Genomic DNA, 17,484 nt, shown 5'->3' on the forward strand with positions numbered 1-17,484 from the left:
ACCTCTTTCTCCCTCTGCCTTGCTGTTTCCTGGAGTTATTTAGTTTATGAATGGTCCAGGGCCATCATGAGGGGGGTGGAGCTTCAGTTCCTACAATCGCTATCCAAGCTGTCACTGCTTTAGCCAATCCGAGAGAGAAGACAGGCATGCTTGGTCGATGGTAGCAGCCACCGCTGCGCTTGATAAAGAAAAGGGGTAAAGAGAGAAGTAAGAAAATAGGAGGAGATAGTAGAAGTCAAATGCTCACACACATTTTACAGCCCCCTCTTCTTTATCGTCCTCTCTTATCAGTTGCAAGGAAGAAAAAGAGTCTATATAGAAGGGACTTCCTGGAGATGGCTGCAATAACCGAGAGAGAGTAGCAGTAATTCAGAAAGGTTCACTTTTTTTTCTATCAACATTGTGAAGAAGATGCAAACTTTAACAAAATTATTTTCACTTGAAGGCAAATGGGAGGAGGAAGGGGATTTGGGAAAGAACCGAAATTTTTCTAGGTACTGTACTCCAGCAACGTCTTCTTTTTCTTCCTTTCTCCTCCCATTGTTGCCTAGAGCTAGAGCAGTTCTTTTATATGTGCACCAGTTGGGGGGTGGCGGAGTGGATATGAGGTGAAGGTTTATGACTATAAATCTCTTTTTAGTAATTTCCACATGCTTTTGAAAAATGGGGCAGGACAAAAATAGTACAAACGCCTTGCTTGATATTTCATAATTAAGATTTGGGTGTAGTTAATGCTGTTACTTTATTACGAGGACTAACTAGTTATTAGAAAATACGTTTAAGTTGTGAGAGATGGTACAAATGTATATATGGTAGAATTTTGTTGGTTATATGTTTGAGTTAAAATAAGCCACTAAAACCATTTTTAAACTTACTGAAAAAGAAGGGAAGTGAATATGAACCTGAGTTAGTTTCCTTAAAAAGTCAGTTGTAAATCTAATTTTGAATATATTCTCAGGCAGTACAGTTTCACTTGTAAAATGATTTTATTTTCATAATTGACTCTTGCTTTTAAAAGACTTCACTGCTGCAAAAATCTATAACTATCCTGTTATTGATTACACAGATGGCTTCACTCCTCCCTTGGCATTTCAGTGAAACTCATGCATGTGCTTTTAGTATATATGTTATCCTTTCAAACTGTACCCATAGTAGCCTTTCGGTACTTTTGGATGAAAAAGCTGTAACAGCATTTGCAATTTGCTTAGTATTGAGAGTTTATGTTCGAACCTCAGGTGTCTGGTCTCTGAGTCATTTTAAGACAAATTAGGTAGATGGGATTATTTTTAGTTAGATTTAGTTATATTCCTATAGCATTTATTCCTAATGCTATAGGAATAAACTATGAAGCTGTTAGGAGGAAGACTTCGTTTTGCAAACGCCAGTATGTGGCTTTTGCAGGACCCCTGGGAGGGCTTGACTTGCGCTCTCAAAGCTGGACCAGGTGAACCGATATTCAGTTGCATAGGGGAAGTTTATTTCTCCCCTTCTACTTGATGTCAGACACTTGGACCTCTTAGTTCTTCCTTACATATCTGGTGCAGAACACTGGCACCTAGTCGGCCTCTCTAAAGAACTATTTGGCCCTTTCTTAAAAAATTCTAGTCAGATTTATTGCCTAGAATCTGTCTTCAGCAGCAAGGAGTTGGGAAAAGCAGTCCGAAATAAACATACTCGCAACTCAGAGTCAGAGCTTTAGTCAGCGGCTCTGGAGTGTCAGTCTTGGGGCAGCCGCTTGACTCCAGTTTTCTTGGGGGCGCAGCTTGCATCTCAGAACGCTTGGTTGCAGAAGGATCGGGAGGAGCAGCGGTGCCTTCGTGGTTCGTGCGCGTGTGGGAAGCCCAGGCTCCGTCGGTAATCCAGCTATTGCCCGCGGATCACACAGGCGCTCTGGGAAATTTTACTGGGCAGAGGGGCACTTCGCTGTGGGGAGTTGTGCGACCAGCCAGGAAAGGATCTGTAGCAGCTTCTCCCGAGGGCAGTTACTGGGCGTAGACTTGTGGCGGGGCGGGAGGGTGCAGAGCTTTCCCTCCCAGACCCTTGAGGTGGCCGCTTCTTCATCGCCTCTGTCCGCCAGGGGCTGAGGCCTCACGCGTCTGCTGGCCTGGCCTGCGAAGCCCCAAAGAGAGTGAATGTTTGCAAAAAGGCCCCGGGGGTGATGGCAGGAGGCCATCCTCACGGCTCCGGTGCCACCGGCCGGGTCCACTGGTAGGTGCCCAGCGTCTGGGTCCGCGCCCTGTCTTCTGGGGTGGGGCAACCCAGGCCACGCAGATCGCCACCGCTCTCCTGACACCCCACTCCACTGCTTCTCCTGGCTCTGTCAAGCATGACTGAGCTTCATCGCACCCTTGTCCTCGCATTTCTCCACTTTTACATACAGAGGCTAAGGGATGATAAAACGTTACAAATGTTTTGATTTAAAAACAATTCATTACCAATTTACCCTGTCTAAGGTAGAAGCTCTAGTAAATAATAAATCAGTTAAACAAAGGCGACTTTAATTTATTGCCGCGGTACTAATTAGAAACATCATTCGAGCAATAAACTTAAACACTTCCAGCAAATAATGCTCCCTCTTGCTAGTTCCCTGCCCCCCTCCTCCACCCCAACTCACTCTGTGGCTGCCTCAGCTCTTAGAGCTGCTTCAGCTATGTGTTTGCGGATTCCTTCTTCCTCTGGTTGAATAATTGAAGGGGGAAACGTATCTGAGGAGGCTGTAATTGAAGAGCCCCTGTCACCTCTGCTTTTATGTATGTTAGTATAGAAGTCCATCAGCAGCTCCTTGATGGCGTATTAAAACGAAGTGGCAGTCCCTTCTGCAGGAGATACCGTATTCTATTAAAGGAGACCAAGTGAGAGAAAGAAACTCTAGAGGCTAAAAGCCACTTCAAGTCTTCAGGCCGATTGATCTGTGTTCTCTTGTTATAATCCGTCTCATCATACTTGAGTTAATGAGGCAAAAGAGGGGGAGTGAAATCTGATGGTCCTTGACAAATTCATTAGGGAGGCTGCAGGACATTTTATTTGACTGTTAAACATCTTGTTTGTTTGGTTTAGGCAGTGCCAACTTTGGCGTGCTTCTGCCCAGATCTGTGATGTTGGGCTAGCTACAGACATTCCTAAAAAGAGGAAGAGGAATACAGGGTGTGATTTGAATTTTTTGTGTTAGATTTCCAAAAGTCCATAACCTTTAGACTTCTCTAGACTTTACCTTTACAGTCATCACATTAGGGGCATTTTATGAGAATGTAGATGGTAATACTGAGGTGGAAATGTTTTTAGTTACTATAAACTAATATATGTATGTTTAAGCTTTAGTCTGAAATTTTCCCATATCCTTAAAAAGTGAGTCAAGTTATAGCAGTTACTGTACTAGTTTTTAAAAAAATGTCAATGCGTAAGCTCCAGAATAGCTGGGTTACACACTATGTTCTGTTTTTACTTGATCGTGGTTAAATAAACTTTTAATTATTAATTGAATTTTCTCTTTCAGTGAAACTCAAAAAGTACAAAAACTTGGAAATAAAGTTTTTAACTATTTTATATAAATATTTTCAAAAGAAAATAGGCATATTTTAATGGGAAGGCCTTTTATATCTAAAATTTGGAACAAAACTGGGTACTGTTTGAATGGTGCTAGAATAAGGTGATGAGTTGACAGAATGAATACTTTAAAAAATGAAAATATTTCAAATCGAAGAATAATGGACACTTAAGCTAGAATGCTAATCTTATATTTTATCCTAAGATAATATAATATAGTACTTGATTTTCTCAGATTTTTTCTTGAAAAGAAACAATCCAATTGTTTTTGCTTTCTTGTATAGAGCATTCAGTCATATTTTCCTTCAGCAATTGACTTAAACAGCCTCAGCTTAAGTGCTTTGAGAAAGAACCCTGTCTTCCATTTATAGGAAAACAGTATGAGAGAAAAAAGAAAACTAATGCTCTTTGCTTGTCATTTTTATCCATTCGTGCACCACCGATGAAGCTGGAACTGCTGCAGGGAATGTATATATTTGAAAAGAAATGATTCAGTAGTTCATGTTGTGTTTCTCAGAAGCAAAACCAAACTAATGGCTGAAATCAGTGCTTCTGTACATCTGACAGTTATAATCCTGTTTACATTTCCAGAGACTAGAGAATCCTTAAACTGTTTTTTTTTTTTTTTGCTAATCTTTACTTAGAAATGCGTTTAGTAGTTAAACTTCAGTGCTTTTTTTACTTTATCATATCACCGAGACTTAAAAAGATACCTATTATTTTATTATCTGTAGAAATAAAATATTTAGAATATTTCAGTAATCTTTACTAAACAGTATACAGATTTTAGATTATATGATTTTATGATATAAAATCTTTTCTAGGAAAACATTTTAGAAGTATTCAAAAATAATCAGATGATTATCATTTAAAAACAGAACTCAGAGGGATTTTTAGTTTTTGGAAACAAAGGACCACATGTTTGCTTGTATGTATACTTATCTCCTAAAATCTAGTGCTGAAACATCTATGCAGTTGCTAAATTTTTGGTTCTTATATGCTTAAGCATTCAACATGTTTATAAAAATGCTTGATTTTTTTACAAGAAAATTCTTTTTTTTTTTTTGGTCAAAATGTAAATGAGGATATAACAACCATTAAATTCTCTGGATTTAAAATTCCAGTAAAAACAGAAAGAAAGGTAAATAGCCCAGACAATTTGTTAGCGTATTAGTTGATGAAATTTTATTGAATTAATTACATTAAAATATCTGTAAGAAGCTCTAACAATATTGTCAAGATTATACTATCCACATTGTATTAAAAGTCACAGTAAAAGCACGTTTTTTCATTCACTGTCAAATGATTTAATTTTCCAAAACTTCGAAGTATCATAGAGATTGTTTCTAAATTGTTGATAATTATTCAGGAATCAATCTGGAGAATAATCAGTAACTGAATATTTTCTTTGAACACATCACTATAGTGCCTTTAATTTTAAATGGTCAGAAATGCTGTTGAAACAAGTTGGTTTTTCCCCTCACAATATAGCTGGGGAAAAACAAAAAACAAAAAACAAACCAACAACACACCTTGTAATCTCTTCGATTGGTAACCCAAGGGTATTGTTCTCATTTGAACAGCTTGAACTTAAGATGATGTTCTGTCAGGTAAAAGCAATAGCTTTACCTTTGCATAGTAAGCCTATCAAACTGTACTGAAACATAAGTGCTTTTATGTACTTTTGAATATTGTATTATGGGCCATTTAAGTTTGGGTTACCTTGGACAATATATATGATTAGTGACGTTTTCATCTCTTAGACTGTACAAGTCTAATTCTTATTTAGTACAATAAGACAAATGAAAGTATGATATATGTTAGTTTTTTTCCCCAATTTGAGTAACAGCTGTATATATGAATGCTTTATTGAGCTATACATAATTTGATCTCACTAAAATGTACGATAGAGCAAAAAACTTGCCCTTAGGAAAATGGAAGTAAGTAGCTTTTAGCCTGACCAAAAAGCATACTATTGTATTATTGAGTTAGGATATGGAATTTAAGAAAATCCAAGTTAATTCAACAAGTATTTTTCAGGAGGTGTTTCATTAAACATACTGTATTTTCAGTTATGTGTGTATATGTCTTTTGCTCTTACCAAGAAATCATGTAACTTTTTCTCATTTTAAATATATACATTTTTCTGTTGTAACAGTTACATTCTTTTATTTCCAGTTCTGAAAAGTTAGAATAAGGTTCTGTCTCTTTCCTTCCTTCCTTCCTTCCTTCCTTCCTTCCTTCCTTCCTTCCTTCCTTCCAATGTGAACTTATTAATGTACTGTGAGGTAAATATTAAATTTTACCTGTCAAATAACTAGCTTTCATAATTCACTATAAACTTTGAACAAATGAGAGGGTGCTTTTAGTACAGCCAACTCTTAACTGTTTAAGGAATGATTATATAATTCGTGGATTATTATTTGTTCCTTTTCCATCTATAGAACCAAATTTTACTGGTCTTAAATATCACTTACAGAAAATGGATGGAAAAATCTGGATTAGTCAGTATTGAACTTTATGTTAAATAAATGAAAGCTTTTGATTTCAGTTTTACTCAAAACATCAAATTTTATGGTTTAAAGAAGGTGTGATATCCTTTGTTTAATAAGCTACTCCTACTGATTCACACGTAGAACATGATTCTTGGGATCTTAGAACCATCCTCATTCCCATTTCTACTTTCTCTTGTGATCAGTGTTAGCCATTTATGAAACAGATGATGGAGATTAAGGATGTAGATTATACCAGTCCTGAACTGCAGTTAGTTTAAAACATAAGACTTAGCGTCACATTCTATATTTCTTTCAGGTCATTGAGATGTTTTATGAACCTATGTTTAAAATTTTCAGTTAAGCATGTTGTATGGGTAGTTTTTTGTTACATTTAGGAAAACTAGCCTTTTTAAACATCTGAGTTTATTTTGAAATATATTGGTTCTTCAGCACTTCGTCTATATTATTATCAGTAGTAGTAGTAATTAGCCATCTTCTAAGATTTCTGGAAATTTTTAATGGACTTTTGTTATTTTTAATAGAAAATTTAAAAAATCTAACCTGTTCCTTCCTTTAAACATTGTGAATTAAAGTAACATAATGTACTGGGAGGTTTCTCTGATTCTTTGTAGGGGTTAAGCAACAACAACAAAAATCTTTCATTGGCTCTAATCGATGTAGAGAAGACATCAGTGTAGAATAAATGATATAATATTTGATGATCTAAAGAATGGAAACTTTCCCTTTAAACATCTGAAATAAAGCTAGGATGAAAAACAGCAGTCTTAACCTATGCATTTCAAGGCTCTGCCAGTCTGTTTCTTTTCTGAATTTTCCCTTTCTATCTTCCCTTATTATCTTTGGATCCAAAAGAGTCATTCTCTTATTTTCTGACTGGTTTTGTCTGTAGACAAAACCTGGGTTAGTAGGTTTAAATCAGCCTAGATAGAGTGAAAAATCTTTGATCTATGGCTTTGACTGTTTTCAAATGATTTGCTTGCTGGGACCAGACACTATCCATGCCCTTTCACTTTGCTATCAGATAGGTGCACACACAAAGGACCTGAAAGGCTACCAGATGCATAGTTAATCATCATAATAGATAAGTAAAGGGATCTGACTATACTTAATTAGAACTTCTATTTCTAATAGTTATTTGTTTTATAGTACCTTGTTGGTTACATGCTCTACAAATCTAATATTTTCTGCAAATTAGTCAAAACTTTCTATGGATTGTACCATCAATTAAAAATACAAAGCTGTGTATTTTTTTAAAAAAAATATAAGGTTGTTGCTGTCATGTAACATACCTGGATAGGTAAAATAAAGGGAGACAGTATGAAAGTATCTAAAGAGTATTAGTCTAGGGAGAAGAAAAAAAAAAAACCCTAAATTTTTGTCTCAGCTTGGCTACTCACTGTTTTCTCAATTGTTAAATGGAGATATGGATTAGAGATTTTTTCTATGTCTTCCGGATAAAAAATTGGCAACTTTCTACCATAATATGAGTAAAGTTCTTGTTTATGTCTTAGTTGATTTCAAATCAGAAATGTTTTTGCAAAAGTGTACTTTCAGTGCTGTTCTATTATAGGTACATGAAAGTTTTTAACAACAACAAAAAAAACCATAAAAGAATAAACTTACAAATAGTTATATTCCATATTTTAGACTTAAGGAAAAAATATTCCAAATTATAGATTGGAGACAGTTGTGAGGGACAACCAAATAACAACTTGGAAATAATTCTAAGAGTGTACTGATTATTGTTGATAGGAGTTGGATCATAAAAATATGAAATTGAAACATGCTGTGTATTCTTATATATATAGAAAAACATTGTTTAAAGGTGTCCACAAGGTTAGCAGGTGCTTTTTTTCTTTCAATGTTGAGTTGACTTTTAATATTTCTGACATTTTAAGATTAGATTTTCTATAAATCTTAGTCTTTGAAGCTAAAGTTAAAGTTCATAATTAACTTAAAAAAACAGAAATGATCAGTATTCTCCTTAGAGAAATAACATCACTCTAAACAGCTATAATGTTACCATAGGTACACGTTGTGTTAAAGATAGATCAAGCAGGGAAATGGTTTTCAGAACATGAGTCACTAAAGTGAGTAAAGTTTTATACTACTTTCTCATGCTTCTCACTTGTTTTCATCAGAAGATCTGACAAGCATAAAAGTGTTAACATCTTTTATTTTACAGATGTTCTTAGTTTTCCCTCAAACTGTAAAAGATGCTATATCAAAGTAGCATGGTAGGAAATAGTTTCAACACCTCCCTGTACTTATACAGTAACTTATTGTCTAAGATTGTGGATATTTTTGGAGGGAGGGAAGTGAGGCAGGAAAAGACCTCATATTGAAATCTAATTGTTCTCATTTTGAGGTATAGATCAATCAGTCTGTTTGCTGTATTATGAATTCTCTCTAAAATAGCCTTTCAGTTGGCATTGTTGAATTATTTTTACTTCTGTGTCGTGTTCATTGGAAGTTCCTCATTAATGCAGTAGAAGTGCCAGGTAACTACCAAGAGAGCTGTTGATGGACACTCTGTTGATTTGCAAAAAGACTAAGAGATGAGAAATGCATTGCTATTTGTGAATTTATGTTTTATCTCACTTCACTTGAAAATTTATGAGTAGCGTGGCTTAAGGGTGCTGGAGTTGTGTGTTCCAGGGCTTGCCCCTACTGATAACACCCTTGTTGGCGTGAAAGTGCAATGCAAATTATGACAGTTACAACCTTCTGTTTTGTTTAACCTGTCAGTAGATTTCCTGGCTCAGTGCTGAGGGCAATGGTGTGTTCAGCTAGTCCATATTCACCTAAACTTAAAAGGTCAGGTTTCTACAGGCAAGCCTAGTCAAAGCCTAATTGATGAGGAGGGCAGGGAGACAGAATTTACTGTTCTGTTGGCTAGTTTCATATCGTTAGGTTGTCCTGAAAGCATCAGGCAGTCACAGCCCCTTTCATGTAAGTGCTGACCCTAGACAGGAGCTGACAATCAAAGGAGGCAGCCACAGGAACCAGTGCAAGTAGGGTATTGATTTTTCAGTTAGGTCTAAGTAGTTTGTAGTATGGGTAATGGGTGACAGAGGCAGGTATGTCATTATCAATGAGCTCCAGAACAGTAGCGACAACCCTCTCTCATATTTCCTTCAGCATTGACAGTATGCATCCAGAGGCGGTCAATAAATCGCCCAACCTTTAACTGACAAGTGACTTGGAGGTTTAGGTTGAGGGGTGGAAGTTATAGAGCTAAACTTCTCTACTTGAACATGTTCTGCATCTAGCAAGAGCATCCATAATTGTAAGTTTTTGAAGTTTTGATTTGGATAAATCTTTGCAACTCTGAAAATCAGTTTACTTTTAAGCTTTTGATAATTTAAGAAGCATATTTACTTAGTTAAGAAATAGAGAAATGAGCTAATTAATAGAGATACTCTGCAAGGATAATTAAGATAGTTTCTTACGGTATAGTTTTGCTTTTATTTTAGACTAGATCCTTATTTAATCATGATATCCCTGTTATAAAAGTTCAGCAGTTAGAAATTGCCTCTCAAATTCTTTTTAATTTCTAATCTCTTAAATGTTTTAACTGCAGACCAGTTTCAAATAGGGGGGGAAAAAAAAAACGAACCATTTGTAAGGTTGATGTATTAGCCACTAAGCAGTTGCTATTTGACCTCCAAATTCGTTTTATATTACTTTTCACAGTAAAATAGTCAGGAATAGAACATTTAATGATTAAAGTTTGATGAATTATGGTTGCTTCTGAATTTAAATAGAAGTGAGACTAGTTTTTGTTTTAAAAGCATTTCGTATGGATATTTACATTTAAAGAGATAACAGTTTATGTTCACATAAACACAAAAGTGTAACAGGTTTCGACTAAAAGTACACATGTTCTAAAAAGACAAAAAATAATTTAAGGGTATTTTAAATTTACACCATCCTCTGTTTTGTTACAAAATGTAAGTAATATAAAGAGAAAATATTTATAACTAGAAGTGGGAGTTTCAGTTGTACCAGGTTCCTTGCAAACTATCACATGCTTACATTTTTGGAAAACTTTAAACAAATTGAAATAAAACAGAAAAGTAAATGTTTTTTAAAACTTCCTTAAATAACTTATCACTATGATATCTTGTTTAGCACTGTGATGTTGTACAGAACCAGAGTTTAAGTCTAGTATCATCTAGCTACGGAGTACCCTGTATGAGCACATGAATCATTTTCATTTGTCCAATGCAACTGAAAATTCCACCCCCCTTTTTTTTTTAAACAAGCAGTTTAATGCACACTGAGGATATGTATGCTTAAATATTTTCTTAAATGTGCAGTGATATGTCTCTGTGAATACCTATCTTCCTTTTTAAGGACTAGAGAATACAAATTTGAAATGTAGTGAAAGATAGGTACTAATGAAATATTGTAGTTTTGGTTTTTAAGGAAGATTTGGGAATATGTAATTAATATTTAGAGAAATAATATTCAGATTTCTTGAACTAATCACCTTTTGAGGTTTACAGATTCTTAAAGCCACATTCCTTTCAGAACCATTCTTTCCTCCCCTGTTGTTTATTAATCATTCGCTTAATTTGTGTTTTTCTGTTGGGTTAGATAAAAAATTGAGCTGATAATCTTGTAATATTCCTACTATTAGCTATATTGTAGGTATAGCTTCTTTTGCTGTATTTGCAGCCTTTCTTAAAGAGAGTGCTTTTTCAGGAATAAAAAAAGAAGCTGAAGAACGGGGGACAAATTAAATTTTCATGAAAGAAAATCCTAATCAGCAGTGACAGTATAAGAGAAAGATGATTGCCACTTGGTCATTGTAGAGAGGCACTTAGATTTGGTGTCAGTGCTTCTGTTAATGATGACTAATGTCTTTCTTGGAGCAAGTGCATGCTCCAACATACTGCAACAGACTAGAGAGAGAAGGCTCAGCAATAGGCACTACTCAGCAAAAGCACTAGGTGTCCGAAACAAAGGCTTTTTTTAATGCAATCGATTTAGCAAATCTCTATTATTAGAAAAATGCAGATATAATTCTAAGACATTTAAAATACATTTTAAACTATTTTGTGTCTACTACTAAGAGATGCTATTTAAAATTAAAATGTAAAGAAGTCAAGCGATGTTAATAAGATGCACTCCCTATTTTGTTACTTATGGGAATGGCACATAACATACATTGCCACTGCACAGGATCACTTGTGTTAAGAAAGTTTTAAAAGGAGACAGTTGGAACAGGTTTTTCATAATGTATTGCTGTGTCCTGAATAAATGCTTTCTAGTTATAAAAAGAGAATGAACAACTCAAAAGATCTTTTTAGATCTTTTACTCTTAAATATATTGGTTACAAAAAGAATATGACATGTGTTATTTCTTCAGCTTTTCCCCAAAGTGTAAGACCTTTCAGAAGGGCATTTGCAATGCTTGTCATATTTTTTCATATACATCTTATTGGCCTGACATGTCTTGAGAACCATGAGAACACAGATGTCATTGCATTCAGACAACACTAATTACTCTGGGATTTTTGCAGCCTCAGTGCCTGCATGTAACTGTCGATTATGATTGTTCATGCAGCCTACAGTGGGGACACTTTGCACATGAAAATAGTGAGGCACAAAAATAGTGAGATGGGCCTTTTAGTTCCTTATTGTTCTCCAATAGAACTTAGAAGAAGAAAATTCCTGACATCAATTTCATTCAGTATTTTGCATTTGAACCATGTTTTGGCAATATTTTCCTTTTTGAAGTAAGTGTGTTATGCTTTAGCGTTCAGTGAAATCTATTATCCATCTGTTCTTTAACCTTCTTGAACAATCTTCTATAATACTTGGTCTTTAAGCTTCATGGGAAATTTCTTTATGTGGCTTATAGTTTCAGAGAAACACTAATTGTGGTGTGAGTCTTTCGAAAGTGACAATATGAAACAATAAATATGTATGATGTGTTCTTCTGGTGTGTGATTTAATGTTTAATGAGAAGCTGCAGCAAATATGGTTAATCTCAATTTGGGTAAGTGCAATCGTTTTATGCTTTTAACGCAGGTCAGTTCTTTTCTTTGTTTAATTTTCTCTGTAACACTCTGGATTTTAGTTGATGATTCATGGTGTTTAGGTGGTTTTGAAATATCAGAGGTCAAATCGTGGTCAGATCTGGGGCCTCACTATTAAATATGAAGACCAAATACATGTTTTGATAAAAAGCGTAATCTGTGTTAATCACTGATAGAAAATATAAAGCACCAATAATGTAACTTCATATGCTGATGAAGCAGAAATTGAGGCAGCTTGATCAAAGATGTATGATGAGATAAAACTGCAGTCTCTGCTGTACAGTTATAGTAATTATGACTAATGAACCGTCCAGTCTGGATGAAATGGCATGCCCACAGGGACTGTGTCCAATCAGTTGTGACTTATGCAAGCTGAACAAATCATTGATGGGGTTCCAAATTCTGTATCACAAGAAGTATATTCTTTATTATTAATATAACTTGTGTTAGGGTAAAGTGATTGGAAAGTTATCTAAATATTGTTAAATATAGAGTATAATTCTTTTTTTCTTTTCATCTATTTATTTAATACTAAACACAGTTTTTTTGTGTGACCTCTGTTTTACCTCTTTCTTAAACACACTTAGGTCACTAATGTGATTCTGTGACTTCCTACTTCTTCTTATATTGTGGTCCTTTTGAATACTTTTTTTTAGAGCTGTTTTTTACTTTTGTCAGGGTATATTGTTCACTACCCACATATTGGAGAGATGCTTTTACAGTACAGGATATATGAGGCATTTACTATGCACAAGTCCTACTCTAAGTACTTTACCTATACTAAATCACAAATCTTCATAACAACCCTTTGAAGTAGTGCTGAGTATTATCACCATTTTACAGATGAAGAAACAGATGTGGGAAGGTCGAGTAATTTTCCTGAGGTTACAAATTTTGGATTGTGGAGGTTAGTTATAGTCTGGTATTGGCAAACTGCTAGGGTATTTAAAACTGAGGGCTCATGTGCAGTTCTAGAGTAGTTTTCATGTCCTCGAACTGGAGTTATATTCAGGTCCCTAAACTCCTTCACTTGGTATATTTTAATTGCCCAGAGCTCTCAGGATGGAGTTTTAAGAATGCACGCTTTTGATATGAATATATATCTAAAATGTAATAAATGTGTCCATTTAATGCATTCTTGAAACTAAAATCTTTAATTTGTAATGGGGAAACGACCACTCATTTAAAAGAAGATAAGTACTGCTGATAAAAGAAGCTCGGCTAGTTTTCTTCTGAGATTGTCTACACTAAATTTTTTCTCATCAAACCAGCTATAGTCTTCATCTTAATGATTTCTTATTCTCAGCACTTTAGACAATACCAATTAAATAAGTAGGGATTCAATAACTGTTTGTGGAAAGGAGGGAACGAAGGAAGGGACAACTGTTAAACAATTCAATAATTCAGTGATTCTGCCAAATACATGGTTTTATTCTAATTTCCTTGACAGATTTTTACTTAGAGGAATAGAATAAAACGGGCTGTCATTATGTTATCGTTCTTTAAAATCCTTAAAACCCTACCTGATCAACTTTGTTTCCCACTACCCCTAGTCTGAAGTCTTTGTCTTTACAGGCTAGCTTCCATGCCTTCTGTCATGAAATGTGTCACAGAGACCTCTCTTTTAATATCCCAGTTGTCATCAATCTCAAACAGTTTAATGTGTGTTTTTATTTTTGTAGTCTCCCTAGTGTCATTATTCATGTGTTCCTCTACCTTTATTAACTTACTAAATGAAAAGTTATTGAAAGGCAGATATTATTTTCTTGATAGCATTACATGACTAGATTCATAGTACATGCTCAGTAAGTACCTTAGGTTCATTGATAATTTTGGTACCCTCCTGTTTCCAACAGATTTCTTCTATTACCAAAGTCATATTTTCAGTGTGAAATTTTTAGAGGTAATGTTCTAAAGACTCATTCGAAATGAGATTTGTACAGAAGTAATATTAAGCTATTCTGTGCCAGTCATAATGCTAAGTACTTTGTCTTAATCCTCTCAGCAAACCTGTAATGAGTTATAACCTATTATTATCCCCGTCTATATAGCAATCAAGGCACAGAGAGATTAAATAACTTGGTTTATTCTAAAACTAAGAAGTAGCAAAGCATGACTTGCAAAGATGGGTGACAGTTTATTTTAAAGCCTTCAAAATTTTATTGTTATCCTGTCAATGCCATGCTCTTTTTTTTTTATCAATCATGACAGTTCTTAAGTTCTGCTTTCCTACAACTTAAATCATATCCATTGCACACCTATTTATCCTTGTCTTTTCAAGATACCCCAGGGCTCTCATCTTTCCTGTTACTTTTCAGAAGTGGAAGATAAAACCTTGGTGTCCTACTCCAAAATGCTATGACATGATCAGATAATGCAGAGAGATCTCATCTTTTTTAATTCATGGAGGACCAAATAACAGTTGTCATTATTAGCATTTTCTGTGAGTTTTGGTCATTGATTGTAGTGTAAACTGTTAGATAGTCTGGTTAGGAAGTTTCCAAAGTAATATGTAATAAATCATAGAAAAAACAGTTGAAATTTAAATCTAGTTTTAAAGTGATGGGTATGTATACATCCATTACTGTTTATAAATGATAGAAATGGAGTTAATAAAATGCTGCATATTTTATACTTAGGAAACATTGTGGCTTATAATGAGTCTTTTTATAAAACTGAAACCACTGCGTTATCAAAGAGGAAGCAGTTTACCAAATATAGTAAGCTTTCAAAAGTTAACTGACATCAATTTCACTTTTCTGGGTAGATGTCAGCTTTTAAATGGAAATTGATGGTGTACTATTTCATAAATGCTGTAATATTCTTTGTGTATTTTAAAAAGTCATATCTCTGTTTTGATTGCCAGAATTTTGGTATTCAAGTTCTTTCTCACTCAATAAAGGTCAATTCACATTTAGCTAAAATTTTTGTCATGGTAAATACTGTTTGTATTACTTAAAACTTCTTAGTCTTACGTCAGTGTCAGTTATTATCTTCCTTTAGCTTTTAAGATTAAAATTACTTTAAAGCTAAAAATGTTTAATTAGAAATCTTTATTTAGAAGAAAGGTCCAGTGAGATCCTAAAGTTATTTTGTTATTTCGAAATGAGTCTTAGTTTCATTTTGTGCGTTATTAAATCATTTTATTCATTCATGAATTATACCTTTGACTATTCCAGATATAATTTATATATTATAAGTTAACATTCAGAACTCATAAAATTACCATAAGATTCTTTCTTTATAAGTTTCTTATAGAGGAATATAAATGGTAGATTTATATAATTAAAACATTAGTTATATTTAAAGTATTTCAAAAGATACTTTAAATGAAAAAAGAACAGTTATCTCTGCGTTATGATTTTACATATGTTAGAGTTATATTTATGAAGGAAAACTTGAAGAGAATGTGCAGAAAATGAAAACAAATATGAATAGTGGTTAACTTTCTGGGGGGTTGATTTCCCCTATTGTTGTCTTAATATTTAATCAGTAAATGTAAATATATATACATATAAATGTACATATTTCAAAATGTTTTTAAATAACTCTTACGTCGTGTGGCTTTGCTATATTTTTCTGTCTTTTATATATTAAAGAAATAAGACAAGATTCCATTTTGTGCAGGTTATACTTTGCCATGGAAATTGTCAGATGGAATTACTAGGAGAGTCATCATGTAAAAAGTACATATACAGTAGTAGTACGCATGTTACTACCCTATTGTACGTGATCAACATAAAACAGGTTTTAAAGAGAATATAACACTAATACTTCAACCTTGTGATTATTCGATGCTAATATTAGGAAGTCTTATTGTTATATTGCCAGGGTCTATGTATCTAGGCTTATATACAAATTTGTCATGAGGTTAGAAAAAGATTATTTCAAATTAAACTTCATTTGGAGCAGCAAGAGACTAGGAATGAATAAGACACAATTTTGGACAGCTAGTAGCTCTCAGTTTAATAATGTTTGCACTGTTTTAATTTTTGAAGGCCTTTAATGTATTGAATATGGATAAGTTTTAAGAAATGCATTGTAGATTATTATTATCTGTTCTGATCCTACATGTAACTTCACTTTGTTTGCTTAGTTCTCTCTGCTTCCTGTAACTTTCATACTAGAAAGTTAAGAGCTTATTTTCTCACGTCTTTTAAACGTTTACTGAGAACATGCAGGGCAGGGATAGGAGAGATTGTCTCTATGTGCATAAAACGAATGTGCACTTCTTTTGCCATTTATCACAGTTGCCTATAGCAGTGAGAGTATGCATATGACCATGCTGTCATTACCTCTGCTGCTTCCCATTCAAGTTCGCATATGAAGTAAATATATATAGCCTTCTAGAGAAAATTTTTAGGTTCATATTTTAAGTAGGAAGAGAAATCTCTTTGGAAAACAACCAGTGAATACTCATCAACAATGAAAAGAGCTGAGGTGAGCAGAATATATATTCTGATTCATAAATTTGCAGACAAGGGAAAAAGACATTGATGAGCTTGTGCTTTTAAGGCCAATCTTTATACAAGAGCCAAGAAACTCTGGAAATAGTGTCTGAGCAAAAATAAAAGGTAAGAATTAAACTAGAGACAAAGGGAGGAAAGAGAATAGTTGAGACTGAGCAATATTCAGTAATGTGGAGAGTAATGAGAGTAATAGGTAGTAGAACATCTCTATTCTCAAAAGATCACATGGAAACTATATTCTAAGCATGGATGTGGGAATGTGTATTCTTGGAGATTAGTTGTTGCTCAAAACAGTAATTGATTCCCATGATTCTCTTCAATTTTAAGGATTAAATTTATTACACTTCTATAAGGGAAAAGAAAATAGTATATGTATTAGTTTTGTACTGCTGCTATAACAAACTACCACAAACTTGAACAATATGGGTCTGAATGAGACTAAAATCAAGGTATTGACAGGATTGCATTCCTTTCTGGAGACTCTAGAGGAAAATTCATTTCTTTGCCTTTTCTAGCTTCTGGAAGCCTCCTACATTTTTTTTTTTTTTTGGCTCTGGCTCCCTTTCTCCAACTTCAAAGCCAGTGACCACAGGTTGAGTGCTTCTTCTGTCACATTACTCTCACCTACTCTTCTGCCACCTACTTTCACTTTGAAAGACCCTTCTAATTACATTAGGTGCACTGGATAATCCAGATTAATCTTTTTATTTTAAGGTTAGCTGATTAGCAACCTTAATTCTATCTCCAACCCTAGTTCCTGTTTGCTATGCATGGTAGCATATTCATAAATTCTAGATATTAGGATGTGGACATCTTTGTAAGGAGCATCACTCTGCTTACCATGGAATATCATCGTGGTTTACAAATGTTTCCACCTAAAGGGATACAGTAATAAACTTTCCATGA

General features: G+C 34.3%; 1 protein-coding gene across 5 annotated transcripts in view; it reads left to right on the forward strand.

The window, feature by feature from the left end:
* Positions 1–17,484, forward strand: part of LRBA (LPS responsive beige-like anchor protein) — a 549,008-nt gene that overhangs the window by 316,829 nt on the left and 214,695 nt on the right. The gene's annotated exons all lie outside the window — the stretch shown is intronic.

The sequence above is a fragment of the Pteropus medius genome, unplaced genomic scaffold (genome assembly GCF_902729225.1).
Source record: "Pteropus medius unplaced genomic scaffold, Ma_sr-lr_union100, whole genome shotgun sequence".
NCBI lineage: Eukaryota > Metazoa > Chordata > Mammalia > Chiroptera > Pteropodidae > Pteropus > Pteropus medius.